At 43.0% G+C, this 20,607-nt stretch overlaps 1 protein-coding gene across 2 annotated transcripts in view; it reads right to left on the reverse strand.

The window, feature by feature from the left end:
- The window catches only part of LOC310686348 (syncytin-2-like), a 470,390-nt gene extending 451,912 nt beyond the window's left edge, over positions 1-18,478 (reverse strand). For both annotated transcript variants that reach the window (XM_083460060.1, XM_083460061.1), the window contains exon 1: positions 17,441-18,478. The gene's annotated coding sequence lies outside the window, so the exon portion shown is untranslated. The remainder of the gene's footprint in view (positions 1-17,440) is intronic.
- Between the last annotated feature and the right edge of the window lie 2,129 nt (positions 18,479-20,607).

Genomic DNA, 20,607 nt, shown 5'->3' on the forward strand with positions numbered 1-20,607 from the left:
AACATTGTTGAGCGGCTTCCTCGTATCCTCTTGGTTGAATTTCAGTGCATATCATTTTAACGGTTTTCCAAAATCTATATTCCCAGATCTTTGCAGTTCTTTCTAGTAAGTACCGTAATAATTATGATTATTCGTCGGCAGATTGCAGAAACATTTAGATATACAGTGGTACCTCAGGTTACATACACTTCAGGTTACAGACTCCACTAACCCAGAAATAGTGCTTCAGGTTAAGAACTTTGCTTCAGGATGAGAACAGAAATCATTCTCCGGCGGCGCAGCAGCAGCAGGAGACCCCATTAGCTAAAGTGGTGCTTCAGGTTAAGAACAGTTTCAGGTTAAGAACGGACCTCCGGAATGAATTAAGTACTTAACCCGAGGTACCACTGTACATATCTATATGTCTTCTGCCACTGAACCGATAACACAACGTTCATTCCCTACTAATTCCAAAGAGAATGAAACTCAAGAATGAGTCTTATCCTTCCAAAGAGAACACAATGCAGGAGTAATTTACAGTTATCTAATAAATCTACAACATTTAAAATATAATTTCAAGCACATTAAATGAAATCTGGGGACATTCCCAGGATGGATTTTGTCAGGGGACCGATTTGTAAATCTGGGGACTCTCCCCAGGAAACGGGGACGTCTGGTAACCTTAATATAGAGAGAAAACAAATATCTCCACCAGTAGCCTATGCAGAAGGGATATAAAAACGAGGTGACTGTTAGATCTCTGGTGAGTAAATGAGTTTGCCTTTCATTTTGGTAGCCTGTTAGCTTAGCAAAATTAGCAGCCGTTATTTGTATACAGTAAGGAGTGGCTGAAGGTGAAAGGAAAGGGACACAAAAGAGTTGTATTAAATTACCTGTGGTGTGGAGAATATGCATAGAGAAAAGCTATTCTTCTCTCTCCCCTAGCATTAGAACTCGGGAACATCCAATGTTGAATCTTAAAATTGTGGCCTGCCTCCAGTTACATCCTGACATGCATGGTGAAAATACAGTGGTACCTCGGGTTAAGTACTTAATTCGTTCTGGAGGTCCGTTCTTAACCTGAAACTGTTCTTAACCTGAAGGACCACTTTAGCTAATGGGGCCTCCTGCTGCTGCCGCTCCGCCGGAGCACGATTTCTGTTCTCATCCTGAAGCAAAGTTCTTAACCTGAAGCACTATTTCTGGGTTAGCGGAGTGTGTAACCTGAAGCGTATGTAACCTGAAGCGTATGTAACCTGAAGCGTATGTAACCCGAGGTACCACTGTAAGCTCGAGTAGCTCGTGTGGTGCATCAAATCAGAGAAGATGCTGTTTGTTGGACAAATGAGAGATACTTCCTCTGGGCTCATGACCTTCCAAGTTTAACTAGACGTTTCTGAGAACAAACATGCCTACTGTCTGTCTATGAATCCTGAGTGAAGCCTCCAAAATTAGACAGCAGGTTGTGAAGGGACCCTTAGTGCCACCTGCTTCGCTTAGCTGAAGATTTTGGACATGAGCTTTTGCATTTTCATGACTCTAGCCAGGATTTGTAGATTGAGTCGACTTATAAGAGGCATCTGAGTCTTGCTGCTAAATCAAGCAAGCAGGACAAGGTAGCCCTAGACTACACTAATGAGCTGATTAAGGGAATTTCTGAAGGCAGAGACTGACTGACTAGCAGGCAATTTGGTCCAGGGAAAACAGCGAGGTAGGAATCGAAATAATATGCCAGCTATGCTTTTGCAGTTTGTTTAAAAATAAGCCGTGTGCGAGAAAATACAACTTGTTAGCAGCATTGCATTAATAAAACCCACAAACCACCAGAGGTTTCCTACAATGTTGGGGGAGGAGGGCACTACTAACCCCCCCCCCCATCTTCAGATTGACGTTTCCCTCTTATGGGACTCCCCATAAAATACCTTGCACTTTTTAGAACAGTACCTTGCTCAAAATGTCCCACCTGTAGCACACATTTTATTGCCTCTTGAGTCATGACCCTAGTTAATACATTCTCAGGAACACCTTCCCATTGGCATGCCTATAAAGATAACTGAAACCAGGAATAAACATTTCCATAGCTATTTCCCAGCTACATAATTGCTTGTTTTTGCTTGGAATTAATCCTCTTTGGTTGCCTAACTCACTGAAATCTGTGCCAAATATTGTCTGGTTTCAATTTTGGCAGTTTAAAAAAATGCAATTCTGGTAGGAAATATTTTTTCATTCCCATGCCCATCAAGTTGAAGGCCTTTTAACTTGGTGATCCCCAAATTTTTCCCTCCCATAGACCACTGGTAAATTGCTAATGGTCTTGGTCTTGGTCTTTAGTAATTTTTCTGCCCCTGGGAGCAATATGTAATGTGCTGTGAAAGATGCTTTATGGTCTGTATTTATACAGACGCCCACTGATCACCTTAATGAAGCTCACAGATCACTGTTGCACAATTGATCACTACTTTCACTACTTCCCACAACTTTTTGAGTTTGTAATCTCTATTTGAGTTTGTAATCCTTGTCAGAATACATACTTTTGAATGGATCAGTTTTTGTTACTATTGACTATTGATTTGCAAGTAGGGACTACTCCCACTATTGAAACTTACATTGGCCTCGAGTTCTTGGTGTGCTTTTTTCTTGGTACATTTAATAACAAGAACTCCAACTTATTTAATGTTCATACCATGGGATAAATAGCTAGCGGGGGGGGGGGGCTGAGTGAAGCCTGCAACCCTCAGGTCCATTCGCCAGGCCATGCCCCCCAGATCGCCATGGATTGGCTCATTTGAATAGCCGGGTTTAGCGGGAACCTATGGATATGGAACAAATGATTGGTTCAAAATTGGGAAAGGAGTACGACAAGGCTGTATATTGTCTCCCTGCTTATTTAACTTATATGCAGAATTCATCATGCAAAAGGCTGGGCTGGATGAATCCCTTGTTGGGATACTGCCAGGGAGATATAGTCCATCATGGCCCCAAGCCGGCTGCCGGACGATCCATCGACCTCTCTAGTCACGCAGCTTCTAGCAACACGAGTTTCCTGGAAATACCTTGCCACATTCCAGGGCTCGTGCACACTATTTATCAGAAGATAATGCACACAGCAGAAGATGCACAGCAGGAGAGCATATTTACAGACTTTATTTAGCGTTGATCAGAACAAAGAAAAACATGACCATTCTGAGTCAGTGTCTCCGACCGACTGAGAAACGAAAGCAATAGCAAAACATAAACATCCTGTGAACAGGAAATACGCAGGCTGTGACACAAACATCCTGCTCCCTTTTAAGGTGGAACGGAAATATCCTAACATCCCTAGCCGGACGAAATATCAACAACCTCAGATATGCAGATGACACAACCTTGATGGCAGAAAGTAAGGAGGAATTAAAGAACCTTTTAATGAGGGTGAAAGAGGAGAGTACAAAATACGGTCTGAAGCTCAACATAAAAAACCCGAAGATCATGGCCACTGGTTCCATCACCTCCTGGCAAATAGAAGGGGAAGAAATGGAGGCAGTGAGAGATTTTACTTTCTTGGGCTCCATGATCACTGTAGATGGTGACAGCAGTCACGAAATTAAAAGACGCCTGCTTCTTGGGAGAAAAGCAATGACAAACCTAGACAGCATCTTAAAAAGCAGAGACATCACCTTTCCAGCAAAGGTCCATATAGTAAAAGCTATGGTTTTCCCAGGAGTGATTTATGGAAGTGAAAGCTGGACCATAAAGAAGGCTGATCGCCAAAGAATTGATGCTTTTGAATTATGGTGCTGGAGGAGACTCTTGAGAGTCCCATGGACTGCAAGAAGATCAAACCTATCCATTCTTAAGGAAATCAGCCCTGAGTGCTCACTGGAAGGACAGATCGTGAAGCTGAGGCTCCAATACTTTGGCTACCTCATGAGAAGAGAAGACTCCCTGGGAAAGACCCTGATGTTGGGAAAGATGGAGGGCACAAGGAGAAGGGGACGACAGAGGACGAGATGGTTGGATAGTGTTCTCGAAGCTACCAGCATGAGTTTGACCAAACTGTGGGAGGCAGTGGAAGACAGGAATGCCTGGCATGCTCTGGTCCATGGGGTCATGAAGAGTTGGACACGACTAAACAACTAAAGAACAACAACATGAGCCTCCATGGTGGCCAAGTCCAACCATGGGTAGCAACCATGTTGCTAAGCCAACAAGCGCCTGGTTCCCAAGATTTGGGGACCCCAATTTCTTTACAGGCATGCTACTTCTTGCTTCTGGATAAACACACATAGGATTACATTGTACGTTTTCTGTTGGACAGCTGGTGCTCACTTGCTGTGTCTTTTACCTCATGTTTACAGAAAAAGTACAAAAAGAAGCTGTCACAAAGTATGCCCCTCCATTTGTGTGCTATTTACAGCTATTGCTTTTGCAAGCTCCTGAAGGACAAGCTTAAAAGATTCTTAAAACTTGATATTATTCTTAACACGGCACCATTCTTTACAACTACAATGGTGGGTAGTATTGCATTATTATGTGCCACTGAAATAACTGGGAAGCATCTTCCCCCCTTTGTACCTACGTGGTTTGAGATACGTAAGTGCCTCACAAGTATGAAATGCTATTTGCTATCTCTCTCCCCCCCCCCCCAGAAAAGAGAGAGATGAAAATGCTAACAGATGGAGGGAGCACATGATGATAATGACATGTCTCTGAGCAGCAAATGAGCAGCGATCAAAGGAGCATAGCAATAGTTCTGCTGTTGGTGGCAGTGTATTTATTCCCCAAGTCCATGTAGGGATCAGCTGTTTGGTTTGTTTCTCGTTTCCAGGTTGAAGCCGGAAGCCATGTGTGACTGAACAAATGCCCAACCTGGGACATCCCAGCTCTTCAGGGGACGGATTCAGTGAAAGAGAAATTATGGAGAACACAAGGCGGTTGCTTGCAAGCAAGGAGGCCAACTGGCCTTCATTATGTCCACTGACCCGGATCTGACAGCGTTCCCTGCCTGACTTTCCATTCAGAAACATCTGCCTGCGTCTAGCCACCAATCATGTGGCTTTTTGCAAGAGCTTGCACTTTCCCCTTTTGCTACGTCCCTCACACTCATTTCCCTATGCCTTTACTTCCCTAGTGCAGACTTTACAGCGTTGGGTGGGTGGGGAGAGGGCAGAATCCTGCAGCTCTGAACTCAATTGTGTTCCTTCCTTCCTGTTTATTTTGTCCTCCTTTCTTTATATCCATTTTGTCATGATGATTCACTTTGTTCCTTACGGGAAAGAACAGGTTTCTCCCTATTCATGTCTAGGGACCCTCACCCATTTGCTTCACTTCAGATAAGACCACACACTAACGCGCAACACCCTCAACATCAGCCAGAGAAACCTCTTGGCAGCCACTGTGGGAGTAGGCATTGGGGTCCCCATACCCCAATCCATATAAATAAAGAGACCAGTGAGAATGGTTTGGGGTCAAAACAGTCTACAACTTGATTGAATACAGATGAAAGAGGCTTGGCTTGGCTTACGTACTGAGTTGAATAGGATTCAGAATGCAGCAGTCTGGTCCTAGAACAATAGAATTCAGAATGCAGCAGTCTGATTGGTCCTAGAACAATAGGGTCCAGAATGCAGCAGTCTGATTGGTCATAGAACAATAGGGTCCAGAATGCAGCAGTCTGATTGGTCCTAGAACAATAGGGTCCAGAATGCAGCAGTCTGATTGGTCCACAGGAGCCACCCAATCCAGCTCCAGGTGGAAGTGAATCCGCAACCTGATTGGCCTACAGGTGAATCCCAGAATTAGCCAATCACAAGGGGCTCATTGTGTCAATAATGTATATAAAGCAGCCAGTCTGGGAGAACTTCCATTCCTCCTCACCACTATGAGCTGGATAAAGAGCATGAAATCCACTCTCAACTCCGAGTATATTTCAGCTTGGGTGTGGGGCAATCTTAATATGTGTGGTTAATCCAAGTGGGGCTTCCTAAGACATACATCAAAATACGGTGACCCCTGCAGGGACCTCTGTTCGGGGGAGTGCCTTTGGCCCTGGCCTCCGCCTGGGCACACAGACATGGCCGCTCCCCCCAGATTCCTTTAAGGGGATACCCCAGCGTTTGGAGGGGCAGGCGGAGACTTCAGCCTCCCCTCCATCCAAAACAAAGGATTGCCCCAATGCCCAACCGTGCATTGGGATGTGGCATGATCTTGCTGGCAGACTAGGAACCTTGGCCCCTAATGAGAACCTTGAGGCACTAGGACAGTGATGGCGAACCTTTTAGAGCCATGTGCCCAAACTGCAACCCAAAACCCACTTACTTATCGCAAAGTGCCAACAAGGCAATTTAGCCTGTGTATCTCATTCTTTTCTGTGTGCTTCACATTTCTTCTTTATGACTGCTGTTGTAATAAATAATCCTTCATAAAAGTTACTGCATTACAGTCTTCATTAAAATATCTTTCCATTGATATATAATTTTATGGTATAACTTGGTGCTCCCCCCCCCCCTACAAAAATGTCCTGGGGTACTCTCATTTTGACTCAAGAAAATCACCACCGGGGGGGAAATAAAGACAGTTCAAATTGGGAAAATTAAATACAGTGAATTTCTTCTCCCGTTAAATTCACAAAATGTTTAGGGCTGTGGGCCCCCCTGCATCCCCACAGAAAAAAAATCACTGGTATTACTCCAAAACAAAGTGCTGTTATGAGCCAACAAACCTCGGAAATACATTTTTTCCAGAAGGCTCCACAATTTTGGCCACTAGTGTACACTGGAGGGCTGTACGAAGAGCCACCCTCTCCCAATTTTTAATATGAGATAATGATTGTCTGTGTGAACACATACAAATAAATAATAAATAAACCCAGCCAGATGTGTGGGGTATAAATAATATATTATTATTATTATATTTTGCCATTTCTTCGGCTGCCGTTTGATCGCAGCCTCCACGGAATGGATTTCTCTGTTGGCTTCCGTGGGAAAGCCCAGCGAACATATAAACCCAGCAGCCCCTTCTTAGATTACTGTCTTTATATGCTTACTGACCTGGGAGTTTAGCCCTGCTGAACTCAAGATGGCTTACTCCCGAGTAGCATCTGCCCCCTCCACCTATCAGGAAGGGCAAGGCAGTTCCAGTTCCCACGTCGGGGCCCCCAGTGCCGTCCCGTAAACGCTGCCATACCAAGAGGGGTGAGTGGACTTCTCTCTCTTACACACACACACACACACACACACGAACAGAAGACAGTTAAAAACGACAGTTACTTGATGGTCATAACACAATGGAATGCCTCTCTATTGTGACTCACAGCCAATCACATGAGAGAGCTACCGCCATAGGAAAAACCTTATGCTAAGAATCCACAGCAAACATTGCCATTCCAGGAAATGAAAACATTAACCTTAACAGTAGGGCGGAGCTGGTCTGCTCAGCTGTAGCTCAGTACCTGCATGAAGGCAACCTAGCTCCCTAGGGCTTGCTGATCAGAAGGTCGGAGGTTCGAATCCCCACGACGGGGTGAGTGCCTGTTGCTCAGTTCCTGCTCCTGCCAACCTCGCAGTTTGAAAGCACATCAAAGTGCAAGTAGATAATTAGGTACCGCTCCGGCGGGAACGTAAACAGCATTTCCGTGCACTGCTCTGGTTCGCCAGAAGCGACTTAATCATGCTGGCCACATGACCCGGAAGCTGTACACTGGCTCCCTTGGCCAGTAAAGCAAGATGAGCGCCGCAACCCCAAAGTCCGCGACTGGTCCCTTTACCTTTTACATGAAAAAATAAATTCTTCACCAAGCGTAAGCAATGCAAGGTAGTGTGATTCCCATGACCACTGTTGAGGAAAGCCGCTATGGCTGCTTCTTCTGGTAAAGCCCCATTCTGAATGTATTCATTTGCTTCCCTCTCCCCTGCCAAAACCAATGTTTCAGCCAATCTTCTGCCTTGCCACCCCCTTCTGGAGCCTCTCCCCGTTACACCAATAAATTCTGCTGCTTGATGTGGCTGCTGTTTGAGGACAACTGGTTTTGGCCACCGTTAACCCCCTATCTTGGCGACTGGGACGGATTCTAGAAAGCAAACTGGGTCTCAAGCAGCCTTCAAGTCACCGAGGTAATACCAAATCAGGCATACCACTTCTGGATGTTTTCATCTTTGGCACGCTTTGCAAACATTAGCTGATTAATAAAAGGAAATTAATTTCCAAGGAAGCTGGGGACATCTTGGCTGGTGGGAAGCAGACAAGGAACTAGATGTTCCAAGCACATTTTTCTTCCTTGCATCCAGCAATTTTTATTTTGCTTTTTAATTGGTGGTGAGAGTGAGTTCCTCTAAATCTAGCAAGTTTATAGATCCAGTTTCTGTATTTTCCATTTGAGCTATCAGTAAATCCCCAGTTTACATTTGTTATGAACACATTAGAAGGCCTTGGGCAAGGCGTCGTCCCTTGGCCTCCATCTCCCATCCCTAATGTGGACCAAAATCCCTACCCACATTTCCCCCAAAAATATTCTCTCATAACAATGGAGACTACTGAGAGTCAGATTTCTTTTAAATGTTCAGGAGGGTTGTTATTTACCTTACTGGGTCTTCAAAAGTGCATCCGTGAAGGAGGCAGTGGAAAGAGCCCTGTGTCTCTGTGGGGTGGTGGTGGTGGTGGTTATTATTATTTATTTATTAGTTTAAAAAGCAAGAGTGAAATTTTAAAAAAACCCTCATGGTTTTTTTTTAAGGATTTCATTTTACCTCCACCCCAATGAAGGCTTGAAATTTATTTTTATGCCATGTTTCTGAACAATGCTGACCTCCTTACTCAGGCATCCCCAAACTTGGCCCTCCAGCTGTTTTGGGACTACAACTCCCATCATTCCTAGCTAACAGGACCGGTGGTCAGGGATGATGGGAATTGTAGTCCCAAAACATCTGGAGGGCCGAGCTTGGGGATGCCTGGACTTACAATGGATCTGAAAGAGCTTTGTGTGGCAATCACACAGGGTCCCCGGACGTTTGACGGTCTATTGATCCCTGTGCCACCACTGTGATGGCTTTCTTCGCTGCCACCAACCCATTTCTCTCGGGTACACACAGAGTCCAGACAGTTGTTAACATTAACAAATAATCAAGTTTATTTTTATAAGCACGAACAAGTTTGTGGTTTCAGTTAATTTTTCTTGTCAGTTTCTTAATCTTAGTTCCTTTACTGACCTATATGTTCCTAACCACTTCAAACTGATTATCCCAACGATCTATCTGACTCCACCTAACAGTTCCTCTCATTCTCTCACAACACAACTCGACCAACCCACAGACTTATCCTCCCTCTTCCTTCTCCAACTCCCAACTCTCAACTGACTTCCAAACAACACCAACTCTCTCTCTAACTCCTCCCCTTGGGTTCCCACTGGCCAATCACCACACACTCATTTAACCCTTTCCTTATGACCCACCTAGGAGGCAAACGCCACACTTAGAGATACTGTTCCATAAACTGTTCCAAACCAGGCATGTGGAAGCTGTAGACTTCCAGATGTTTGTGGGTGGAGCTCTCACTTGGCATGCCAAGGGTTCCAGGTACAATCTGCCACATCTCCCAAGTAGGTCTGGGAGAGACCCCCGTCGGAATGAAACTCTGCAGAACTGGAAAGTTGGAAGGGACCTTGAGGGTCATCTAGTCCAACCCCTGCAAATGCAGGCATCTTTTGCCCAGTGTGGGGCTCGAACCCACGACCCTGAGATCAGTGCTCTACCAACGTGAGTCAGTGTTGCCAGTACTGAGGTAGCTTCCCCAGGGGTCATAAAGCAACTTCCTGTGTTATTGTGCAAAGCGCTATCAACACTGAGTGCCCTGTATGAGTAAATCGTGTGTAAATAAGCGAGTTCCGAAGCACAGAGTCTACAGTGGCACCTCGGGTTAAATACTTAATTCGTTCCGGAGGTCCTTTCTTAACCTGAAACTGTTCTTAACCTGAAGCACCACTTTAGCTAATGGGGCCTCCCGTTGCCGCCACGCTGCCGGAGCACGATTCCTGTTCTTATCCTGAAGCAAAGTTCTTAACCAGAGGTAATATTTCTGGGTTAGCTGAGTCTGTAACCTGAAGCGTATGTAACCTGAAGTGTATGTAACCCGAGGTACCACTGTATTGCATTGTGATCCTTGGTGCTTCCTTCAAAGAATCGGAGGCTGCCTGGTCAGTGGGTGGCAGCCGAATCTGTGGAGAAGGAGATTGCTTTTCTCTACGGGGTCACAACCGGGTCTTTCCACGGCTCCCCCAATGGCAGTATGATCAGAAACACCTGCAGGTAGAAGTTGAAGAGACTGCTAGCGCTTCCATGTTGCCCGAATGTATACATTTACAGTGTCTCTGACATCACAGCAATTTGCCTGCCTTTAATGCTTTTGGATTCTGTGTCTGCAGTTCTCATCCTCCACATTTTATTTTTCCCTGGTGGAAGTATGCATGCTATAAAAATAGCCTAGGCAAGAATGGATGCATTTTTAAAAGGGCTTTTTCTTGATCACGTGCTGCTGTTGTTTCTACAGCTTTTGTTTTGCTTCTGAAGAAAAGATCTGGGTGTCTCAGGTTTGTCACGCCACAGCCCTGATCTCTTTCCTCAGTTTTGCTTCTTGCAGAACCGGTGGGGGTGGTGGTGGGGGGGAGAGAATCCCTCCTGCGTCTCACAGAACAGGAACTCTGGTTAAAAGGAGAGAAAAAGTAGCTTATATAACATGACATATTGCTCACTGTTCCCCCCGCCTCCCTTTGCTGCATGAACTCTGCTATCCTCTGACAATCAAAAGTTCTGTTGCAGCCAGCGGAGGGCAGGCGAGATCTATCCAGCGCTCCGACAAAGAGGGCCGGGGAGCCTATTTGTACAAAGGATTCCAGAGTTATTTTTCCCTCTCTCCTCTTGCCAGCTATGCCAAGTACAGTATTGTGTCTATACCTGAGGAAAAGGGAGTTGGGAAAAAGGCTTTCCTGTAGCTTTCATTTAAAGAAAGGCAGCAAGCAAGAGTGTCAGAGCAAATCGTGGATAATAAATAAATGCAACAATACCATCATATGCTAATTGCAAATTCAGGTACATAGAACTGTAGAGTTGGAGGGAACCCTGAGGATCATCTAGGCCAACCCCCTGCAGTGCAGGAATATGCAGGATCGAACCTGCAACCTTGGCGTTATCGGCACTACACTCTAACCAAGGGAGCTGGCCGGTGCTGGTTCATCTATGTAGTCAAAATGGAAAATGGGGAAAATCTTTTGATGGGTAAAGGTAAAGGGACCCCTGACCATTAGGTCCAGTTGTGACCGACTCTGGGGTTGAGGTGCTCATCTTGCTTTATTGGCCGAGGGAGCCGGCGTACAGCTTCCGGGTCATGTGGCCAGCATGACTAAGCCGCTTCTGGCAAACCAGAGCAGCTCACGGAAACACTGTTTACCTTCCCGCCAGAGTGGTACCTATTTATCTACTTGCACTTTGATGTGCTTTCGAACTGCTAGGTTGGCAGGAGCAGGGACCGAGCAACGGGAGCTCACCCCATTGCGGGGATTCGAACCACCGACCTTCTGATCGGCAAGTCCTAGGCTCTGTGGTTTAACCCACAGTGCCACCCGTGTCCCTTTTGATGGGGGGGGACCCAAAAGGGACAAATATCCCTCAAAAGCCCTATGAAGACTGAATATGATTAGGGATGTAGTATGCTGTTTGCTAGGGGTAGTGGTGGAAAACTCTCACTCTTGGTGTGTGTGCGTAATGAAGTATAGTTAAGAAAAAGGCATGGCTGAACAGGAGTACTTCGCTCTGTGCTGCAACATTTTGTTGCAGGCCCCACCTGTAATAGTGGCAACAAGAAGCAGCAGCAGCTTTTGTATGAAATGACAGCCAGCCTGCTGAAAGCCAAGATCGTGTACTGGTTATAGTGTTGGACTAGGGATTACCAGAGTTGAAATCTCATGAGGCTCACTCATGGAGGCGAAAGCATTGAAAAAACTTAATATGGAAGCCAAATGGCCAAAATATTGGGAAATTCTAGAACAGGAAGGTGACAAATTGAAACTGCAGAGTTATGACAAACTTAAGGAGAAGGTGTGAGACTGGTTACACTATTTTCAAATAAGAGAGGTTTACAACTTGGATAAAAAAATTGGTTTCCAGGTGGAAAAATCAAAGTTAGAAACAGAATTGTTAGAACCCAATGCAAAGACACTCTCAAGAATGTATAATCTGCTGTTGAAATGGAATACTGAGGAAGAAACTGTAAAATTGGCAATGATAAAATGGGCACAAGACATAGGCCATAACATTATGTTCGCTGACTGGGAGAAGTTGTGGACCACCGGGATTAAATTTACGGCATGTAATGCCTTAAGAGAGAATATTATGAAAATGATGTATAGGTGGTACATGACCCCAGTCAAGCTTGCAAAAATATATCATTGGCCCGATAACAAATGTTGGAAATGCAAAGAGATTGAAGGTACATTCTTTCACCTTTGGTGGACGTGCCCAAGGATCAAGGTCTTCTGGGAAATGATATATAATGAACTGAAAAAGGTATTTAAATATACTTTCCCGAAGAAACCAGAGGCCTTCCTCCTGGGCATAGTGGACCAATCGGTGTTAAAGAAGGATAGAACTTTTTTTATGTATGCTACAGCAGCAGCAAGAATTCTCATTGCAAAGCATTGGAAGACACAAGATCTACCCACCTTGGAAGATTGGCAGATGCAACTAATAGACTATATGGAGATTGCGGAAATGACTGGCAGAATCTGAGACCAGGGAGAGGAGTCGGTGGAGGAAGATTGGAAGAAATTTAAAATTTATTTGCAGAAATATTGTAAAATTTTTGAATGTTAAGGACATTGAAATGAGTTGCAGGGGCTTTAGCAACAAAGTAAAATGTAAGATTGGATTAACAATAGATAAATTAATAGGATATGAATTTGCTGAATTAATTTCTAAAAAGGGATACAAGAACGGGAGACGTGAGGAAGTCGGGAAAATAAGTCAATTGAAGATGAGAAATTAAGAAAGGGAATTTTTGTTTTTTGTTACTATATGTGTTTTTATCTCTTTTTTCTTTTTTTATGTGTTCAATGTTTGTATTTTTGTATTGTATTGTTTTTGTGATTTTGTATTTTCTTTGTCTTTGTATGCTTCTTTATTGTGAAAACTTAATAAAATATTTATATATAAAAAAACCACACATTCCCTGAGTGTGGCTGCTGTCACACGCTAAGTATACACACAAATATCAAATGTGGTGACAGTAATAATAATACAACAAAACAACACCACCACAAACTGGCTTATAAGTATAAAACCAAATTTACTAGAATAATAGATAGAATAGCAATAGACTTGTAACCATTCAAACAACAAACATACTAAGGTGTCATGTGCAAGGCAAAGCCTGGAGATACTGTAAACATGGAGTGGATAAATGTACAACTCTATCTTAACAAGTGCAGTAAACATTAGAAAGGTAAAGGAACCCCTGACCATTAGGTCCAGTCGTGACCGACTCTGGGGTTGCGGTGCTCAGCTTGCTTTATTGGCGTACAGCTTCCGGGTCATGTGGCCAGCATGACTAAGCCACTTCTGGCAAACCAGAGCAGCACACGGAAACACCGTTTACCTTCCCGCCAGAGCGGTACCTATTATTCTACTTGCACTTTGATGTACTTTCGAACTGCTAGGTTGTCGCGGGGATTCGAACCGCCGACCTTCTGATCGGCAAGTCCTAGGCTCAGTGGCTTAACCCACAGCGTCACCCGCGTTCCCTAGTAAACAATATACAGACTGGATAAATGAACTGTTCATCAAGTAGCGCAAGCCCAATCACAGAACAGTAACCATGTGCCGCCACAACGGCAAGGGTAGCACACTGCAGAATATGGAAAAGTTTTTCAAAGCTGTTTTTCAACGATTGAACTGGATGAGATGTTCTTCAATGGGTCTTGAGTTGGAAACACAATTCCGTATGCATGGATCAATCACGGGAAGGCAAATCAAAGCCACCACCCTGGTGAGAATAACGCAAGTGGGCTAAGGAGACCTGTTCTCCGGATATATTACAGGTTTCACTACATGCTTCATCAGTCCGAAAAGCCAGTCATACAAAACAGTTTGCTCATGATAAATAAAGTATTCACATGGCACAGCTGTGACACGCCGAAAGCTTCTTGGAGCCACAGGTGAGAGCCTAGTGCAGGATAGGGACCAAAGGTGGACAAACCACCCCCCTAGAAGGAGCACGATGTGTCCCCCACCAGGTACCACCCCTCCCCTAACACCCCATATATCCCAAAATATTATAATAATAATACATAGGTGAGATGTTAGGTTGGCTTCTTTCTTTGAGGTTTTTAAGCAGAGATTGGATGGCGATCTGTCCTGGATGCTTTTAAGTGAGAGCCCTGCGTTACAGGGTTGGACTTCATGACCGCCAGGGTCCCTTCCAACTCTGATCCTGCAAAATCTACGCTCGGAGCAATAACATTTCATCTGCTTGCTGCAATCCAGGAAGCCTGCAAAGAGGGCAGGCTGAAAGCAATTTCTGTTGCGTTATTCCCCTTGATAGGTATAGTGCTTCTTTGTTAAATAATTAAATCGGCAGCCTTTGCAGATTTGTGTGTCTGTTACGCAGGGAGGAGGTTTCTCCATGGAAATTTCCCCTGTAAATTCCCAGCCCGATAGGCTTGGCAGCCAGATTCTGGGGAACGATTAAAGCTTATTTGACTGGAGCTCAATGGTTTATAATCTTACTGATATTCCGTGTTATTGGGGGGGGGGGGAGAGGAAGATTTTCAAAGGGCTGTTCAGCTGAAAGCAGTGGGGGGGGGGGGAGGACGCAGTGGAACTGCCTGGCAGCATCGCTCTGTCACCGCAGCCGAGAATTAATTTCCTCCTGTCTGTGAATTGTAAGGGAGTGATCATTGAGGATGGAGGGATTTATCAAGGTGTGGTGCTCTCCTGACAGCATCAATTGCTCAGGAGGGACAGAAACGCCAATGCTTTGCTCTTTGAAAAGCCAGGTGTGGCGGCACAAATTCCTCCCTCTCTTGCTTTTGTTAGGTCAGCACTTCCCAAACTTCTGAGAGTTGAGAGACATTTTCCCTCGCCCCCTAAAGGAGTGCTTTTCATTCTTCTGCATGAAAAGTGTTGCACCTAGAGCATGGGTAGGCAAACTAAGGCCCGGGGGCTGGATCCAGCCCAACTGCCTTCTAAATCTGGCTCGCGGACGGTATGGGAATCAGCGTGTTTTTACATGAGTAGAATGTGTCCTTTTATTTAAAATGCATCTCTGGGTTATTTGTGGGGCCTGCCTGGTGTTTTTACATGAGTAGAATGTGTGCTTTTATTTAAAATGCATCTCGGGGGTATTTGTGGGGATTAAGAATTTGTTCATTTTTTAATTTTGATTTTCAAAATATAGCCCGGCCCCCCACAAGGTCTGAGGGACAGTGGACCGGCCCCCTGCTGAAAAAGTTTGCTGACCACTGACCTAGAGCATAAGGTGGGGGATCCTTTCAATCCTAAGGCCCTTACTGGTAAAGAGACATAGTCGGAAGGGACCCTGGGGGTCATCTAGTCCAACCCCCGGCAATTGTACACTGCTGTCTCTGGGTGGGCTCAAACCACCAACCTCTTGCCCCCAGGAGGAAAAGCTTTGAGGAGCATCCCAGCCGGCTCCCACCAAGTTCAATGACATCTGGGGCATGGCAGCAGGGGATGAGCAGGAGGTGGCAATTTTGCCTCGGGGCGAAACAGGCTGGGCCCACCCATGCAAGCAGAGCAACTGCAAATCAAATGCAACATCTAATAAGAAGAAGGAAAAGAGAAGTAAATCCTTGAGTTGCATAAATGACTTAAATTCATTAGTAATCAGCTAGTCAAACAGAAATCCATATGTGCTTAATTAAATGCAAGCCAGTTAAACAGATTTGCTCACCACTGTACACTTAAGTTGCAATCCTAAGCACACTGGATAATAATAAGTCCAGTTGAAGTCAGTGGTAGGCAAACTGCAATTACTCCAAGCCAATCAAGTATTCTAATTAAATCAAACCAAATCAGTGGATTCTGCGAAACCTTTCCAAGGCTAATACATTTAAGTGCATTAGCAGGTCAACCACCATAATTTGTGGCCCAAAATATAATGACGAATATATTAACTAGGAAATCCATCTAATCATAGCATGTTGCATTTTAGAAAGATCCTAACAAGTCTGTATTTCTGGTGTAGTTCAGAACACCACTGGCACTGAGCTTAGCCAGGCAGTGCAAAGGTAAATGATCAGGAGCAATCATTTTGGCCTACTACGAAAATGTTGAGTCATTGTCACAAAATGCTGAGTCATTCTCAGCCTTCTCTGCATATTATACTCTGTCGGGTTCTGAACCAGCAATTCCCAAGGCACACTCTAGAAATGTGATGGAAAAGCCTTGACTTGTCCAGAAAGTACGGCAGCATGGTTTCCAGAAGGGCCAGATAATGATTACCTAGCGCCAAATGGTGTTCTTTGAGTGTTGCCAAAACAACAAAATTTATGTAGAAGACCTGTAAGCAGTTTACAGAATGTTAACCACTGAGCCAGTGTGGTGTAGTGGTTAAGAGCGGTAGTCTCGTAATCTGGGGAACCGGGTTCGCGTCTCCGCTCCTCCACATGCAGCTGCTGGGTGACCTTGGGCTAGTCACACTTCTCTGAAGTCTCTCAGCCTCACTCACCTCACAGAGTGTTTGTTGTGGGGGAGGAAGGGAAAGGAGAATGTTAGCCGCTTTGAGACTCCTTAAAGGGAGTGAAAGGCAGGATATCAAATCCAAACTCTTCTTCTCTTCTTCTGATCTGTAACAAGCTGCCATTCCCAGAGAGAGCTAAGTCATGCTAAAGTATTGAGAGTTGCTCAGTGTAGCCTGCCTATTATGTGCACTGATGAGTCATATCAAACAGTTCTGAATCGGGAAGACCTAAGTCTGTAACACTCTGCAAACTTGATCAGTTGAGTGCTACAAAAGTGCTGGACCATTTTCTTTCAAAAAAATTTTTATTGGTTTTTACAAATTCAAAACACAGACAAACATACATACATACATACATACATCCTATTTAAGTCTTGGTAACATTATTAAGTGACTTCCTCAAATCCCCTTGGTTGAATTACATTATATCTCATTTTAACAGTTTTCCAAAATCGATTTTCTCAAAAAATTAACTTGGTGACTTGACATCTTTCATTCTTTCTAGTTTGACTTTAAACATCTTAAACCTTATCCTTACATATTTGAATCCTAAGGCTATCTATTATTTGCAAGCTTTTCCAATTAAGAACCGTTTTCTGCAAAAAGTGTTGTGTCATGCTCAGAGATGCTCAGCTGAACTCTGCATCAGGTTGTGATTTGCAAAAATGCTTCTACTTGTCAGAATGTGGCAATTCTGCATAAGCTGAACAAACAAACAAAGCTTATATCGCTGTAGCACCCTGCTTGTGGTTAACGCTTAGCTGGAATGAAATATTCAACGCAGCAATAGAGAAATTAAAATAATAATTTATTTGTCAGACAAAAATATGAGAGACACAGTGGTATATGGATACCAAAGCTCTGCCCACTCCAGCCCTGATGGCCAGCACTTATATTTCCTCAGCCCAGCCCCCTTGCTCCTCCTTTGGCTGCCTCTGTCCAATCAGCCTGGTTGAAATTCCTATTGGCTGTTTGCTAGAACCAGTCATAAAAGATACACCCATTTCCTATTACCTTTTATGGGAGACAAAGAGCTATATTTCCTTCTATCTATAAATGGCAAACAAGTAGCCATATATCTTACATTTGCCTCGACCAGGCACCTTAATTACCAGATAACCTTTGGCCCCTGCTGCCCTATTCACTGCAAAACAGATGGCTAAAGCAGATGGTGCATGGTTTTTAATTTTTATCTTAAACAGAGTTCTTGGGTTCACCTTCTCACACACCATCAATGAAATAAGAATCTAACATAAGAATCTAACATTTCTTACTTTCTAAATCCTTTGCATAATTACATTTAAGCCAATATATTTCATACATTAACATATATAGCTTTTTAGAAGGAAAGGAACTTAGTGAAAGCTAAGTTCTCTAAGTTCTCTGAAGCTTCAAAGCAGCTTCGGAGAGAAGCCTCTTTCCCTAGCCAGCTGCTGTTTCTAAAAGCAACTTCTTCAATTTACCCTTTAACCTTATGAAAATATGGCTCGAGTCTTCTGTTAAACAATAAATTTCACTATTTACCAACTCTTAATTGTGTTTTTGCAGCTTGATTGTATTCTGTAATTTGTATGGTCAGTGTGACCTTTTGCTCCCAGCCTGTAATTTCCTTTTACAACCCTGAAGCACTGCTTATAGATCAGTGGGGCCCTTATACAGGAAGATAAACAGCTGCCAGAGTATTCAGCTGGTTTCTGCCTGGCATGAGAGATACAAAACATTTACAAATATATTTTTTAAGCTCATTTTAAAATGCAGGTCTTCATCAGATGCCTCATCGCCATAGAACTGTGTTGAGACCACATAATCTTTATGAGGAGAGTGTCCAGTAAATACTAATTTGGAAGATTTTCTTCCCAGGTGTTGATAGTTTAATCAATAAACATTTTAAGCTGCTACAACAAAAGTTAAATGATCTCTGCCCAAGTAGAGTCTTTAAAGAAACAAATATTTCTGTTTGTGACTGCTGCAAGCTCACAAGCACATTTAAGTTGTACTAAACATTTACATGGTGGTGTAGTGAGAAAAACAAAAAGTTATGGCCATTTTACCTTTTTTAAAAAGGTTTTTATTGATACAGCAAGAAAAAAGAAAAAAACACAAATACCAAATTACACACAGGAATAACCATAGACACATAATTTTCTTAGCAAACAATAAAACATATATTGGTCTTAACACTAAAGACCCAACCTCCCGTCTATTCAATATTTCGATTTCATATTACTTGTTGCCAATACACACTTTTATCATAATTAAACTTTTTCTTAATATATCTAATTTCTTATATCTACCTTGCAACTATTACTGAAGTTCCTCGAATGCTGCAACAGAATTTAAACTACTACATTTATTTTTCAGATATTCTTTGAAAACCTCCCATTTTGAAACAAATTCCTCTTTTGATTTATTCTTTATTTTTTCTGATAGACCATCTAATTCGGCATATTCTGTCAGCTTTTGGATCCAATCTTGTATAGAGGGATTTCATTACTCTTCCATTTTACTTCTTAAAGCAGTTTGAACAGAGCAAGCCCAGGTAGCTAGCACAGAAACTATCTACCTGTCTGATATTTTTCAGGATAAATCCCCCGCAAAAAAATTTATGAACATTTTGGTTTTCCAGTGCAAATCATTGGGTGGACCAAAGTGTGTTTTTCATTTACCACTTCAGATTGGGGGGTCCAGGGTGAGGGTCTCGCAGAGTGATCTGAAGCAAATTGAGGCCCAATATGAAGTGCTGGTGGGTCCCAGAGTGGAAGGGCTCACATAGCCCTATTATTTACAGATAAAATAAGTGGTGCTAAAATGTTTTTCATATCTGAGGATCTCAAATTAGCCAACAGAACTGCTTCTGTGCACAAGGATTTATCGATATGAGCAAAGAACTTGTGACAGCACAGAGTATTGCAGATACTAATATTGCTCACTTTGAAGCGACTGGAAGCATAATAACTGGCTCCTTTTGGAATCAATCATTGTCCAAGACCATAAAAATATTATTCAAGCTTTTACTGCCAGCACTTTTAAAAACAATATAAAGCATCAAACATAAAATCAAAATAGTCATAGAATGTCTTATGCTGTCCAGCACAGGCTCAGCATCTTATAAAATACAAAATATAAAAAATTAGAAATTACTTGAAAGCACCAAATAGGCCTATGATTAAATTAGGATTTAAAAATAAGTGGGATTTACAACGGTAAGAAAAGTGAATAAATTAGATTACGATTGGAAATATTTATGTTCATTAATGATACTGGAAAGCTGTTACATACAGATACAAGGAAACTCAGAAGGGAGGGAATAATATGTTTATAAGGTTGGACTTTTAAAGAATTAAGCCTGGTTTCATTGCTTATTTGTTTATTGTTCTTATCTTTGATGTATTTTCTTTTTGTCTTTTGTTTCTGTTTGTGTTTGTGATTCTGTTACGTGATATTTGTTATAATTGTGGAAAACCTAACAAAAAAATTTATAAAAGAAAATACAAAATAATCAAAACAGACCTAGTAGCAGAGATCTTTCTCTTCCCACAGCCTCCATTAGCCTTAGGGTTGTTTACTCTCCCTTCAGGAGAGCTTCATTTATAGCCTCACTCCATGGAGTTTGGAAGACAAAATAATTAAAGGCAACTCCCTTTCAAAATGGAGATTTGCAACTCAATACCTTCATCACATGACAAAAGGTTCACTCTTAGCACAGGGTATGGAAAAATTCAACAGGTAATCATTAACTTGTTGCAGCTCGGAGGGAGCTCTTCATTCTTTCGATATAGCTCCATGGAAAATCTCCATGTTAAACCTTTTCACCAATACACATTTAGGCATTCTCATTTCAGCGTCAATTAAAGCATTATACTTGACACAGGGCATCACCCTGTCTTGAAATATCATAATCTCGAG

Source organism: Podarcis liolepis (assembly GCF_965112155.1).
Source record: "Podarcis liolepis genome assembly, chromosome: 9".
Lineage (NCBI taxonomy): Eukaryota > Metazoa > Chordata > Lepidosauria > Squamata > Lacertidae > Podarcis > Podarcis liolepis.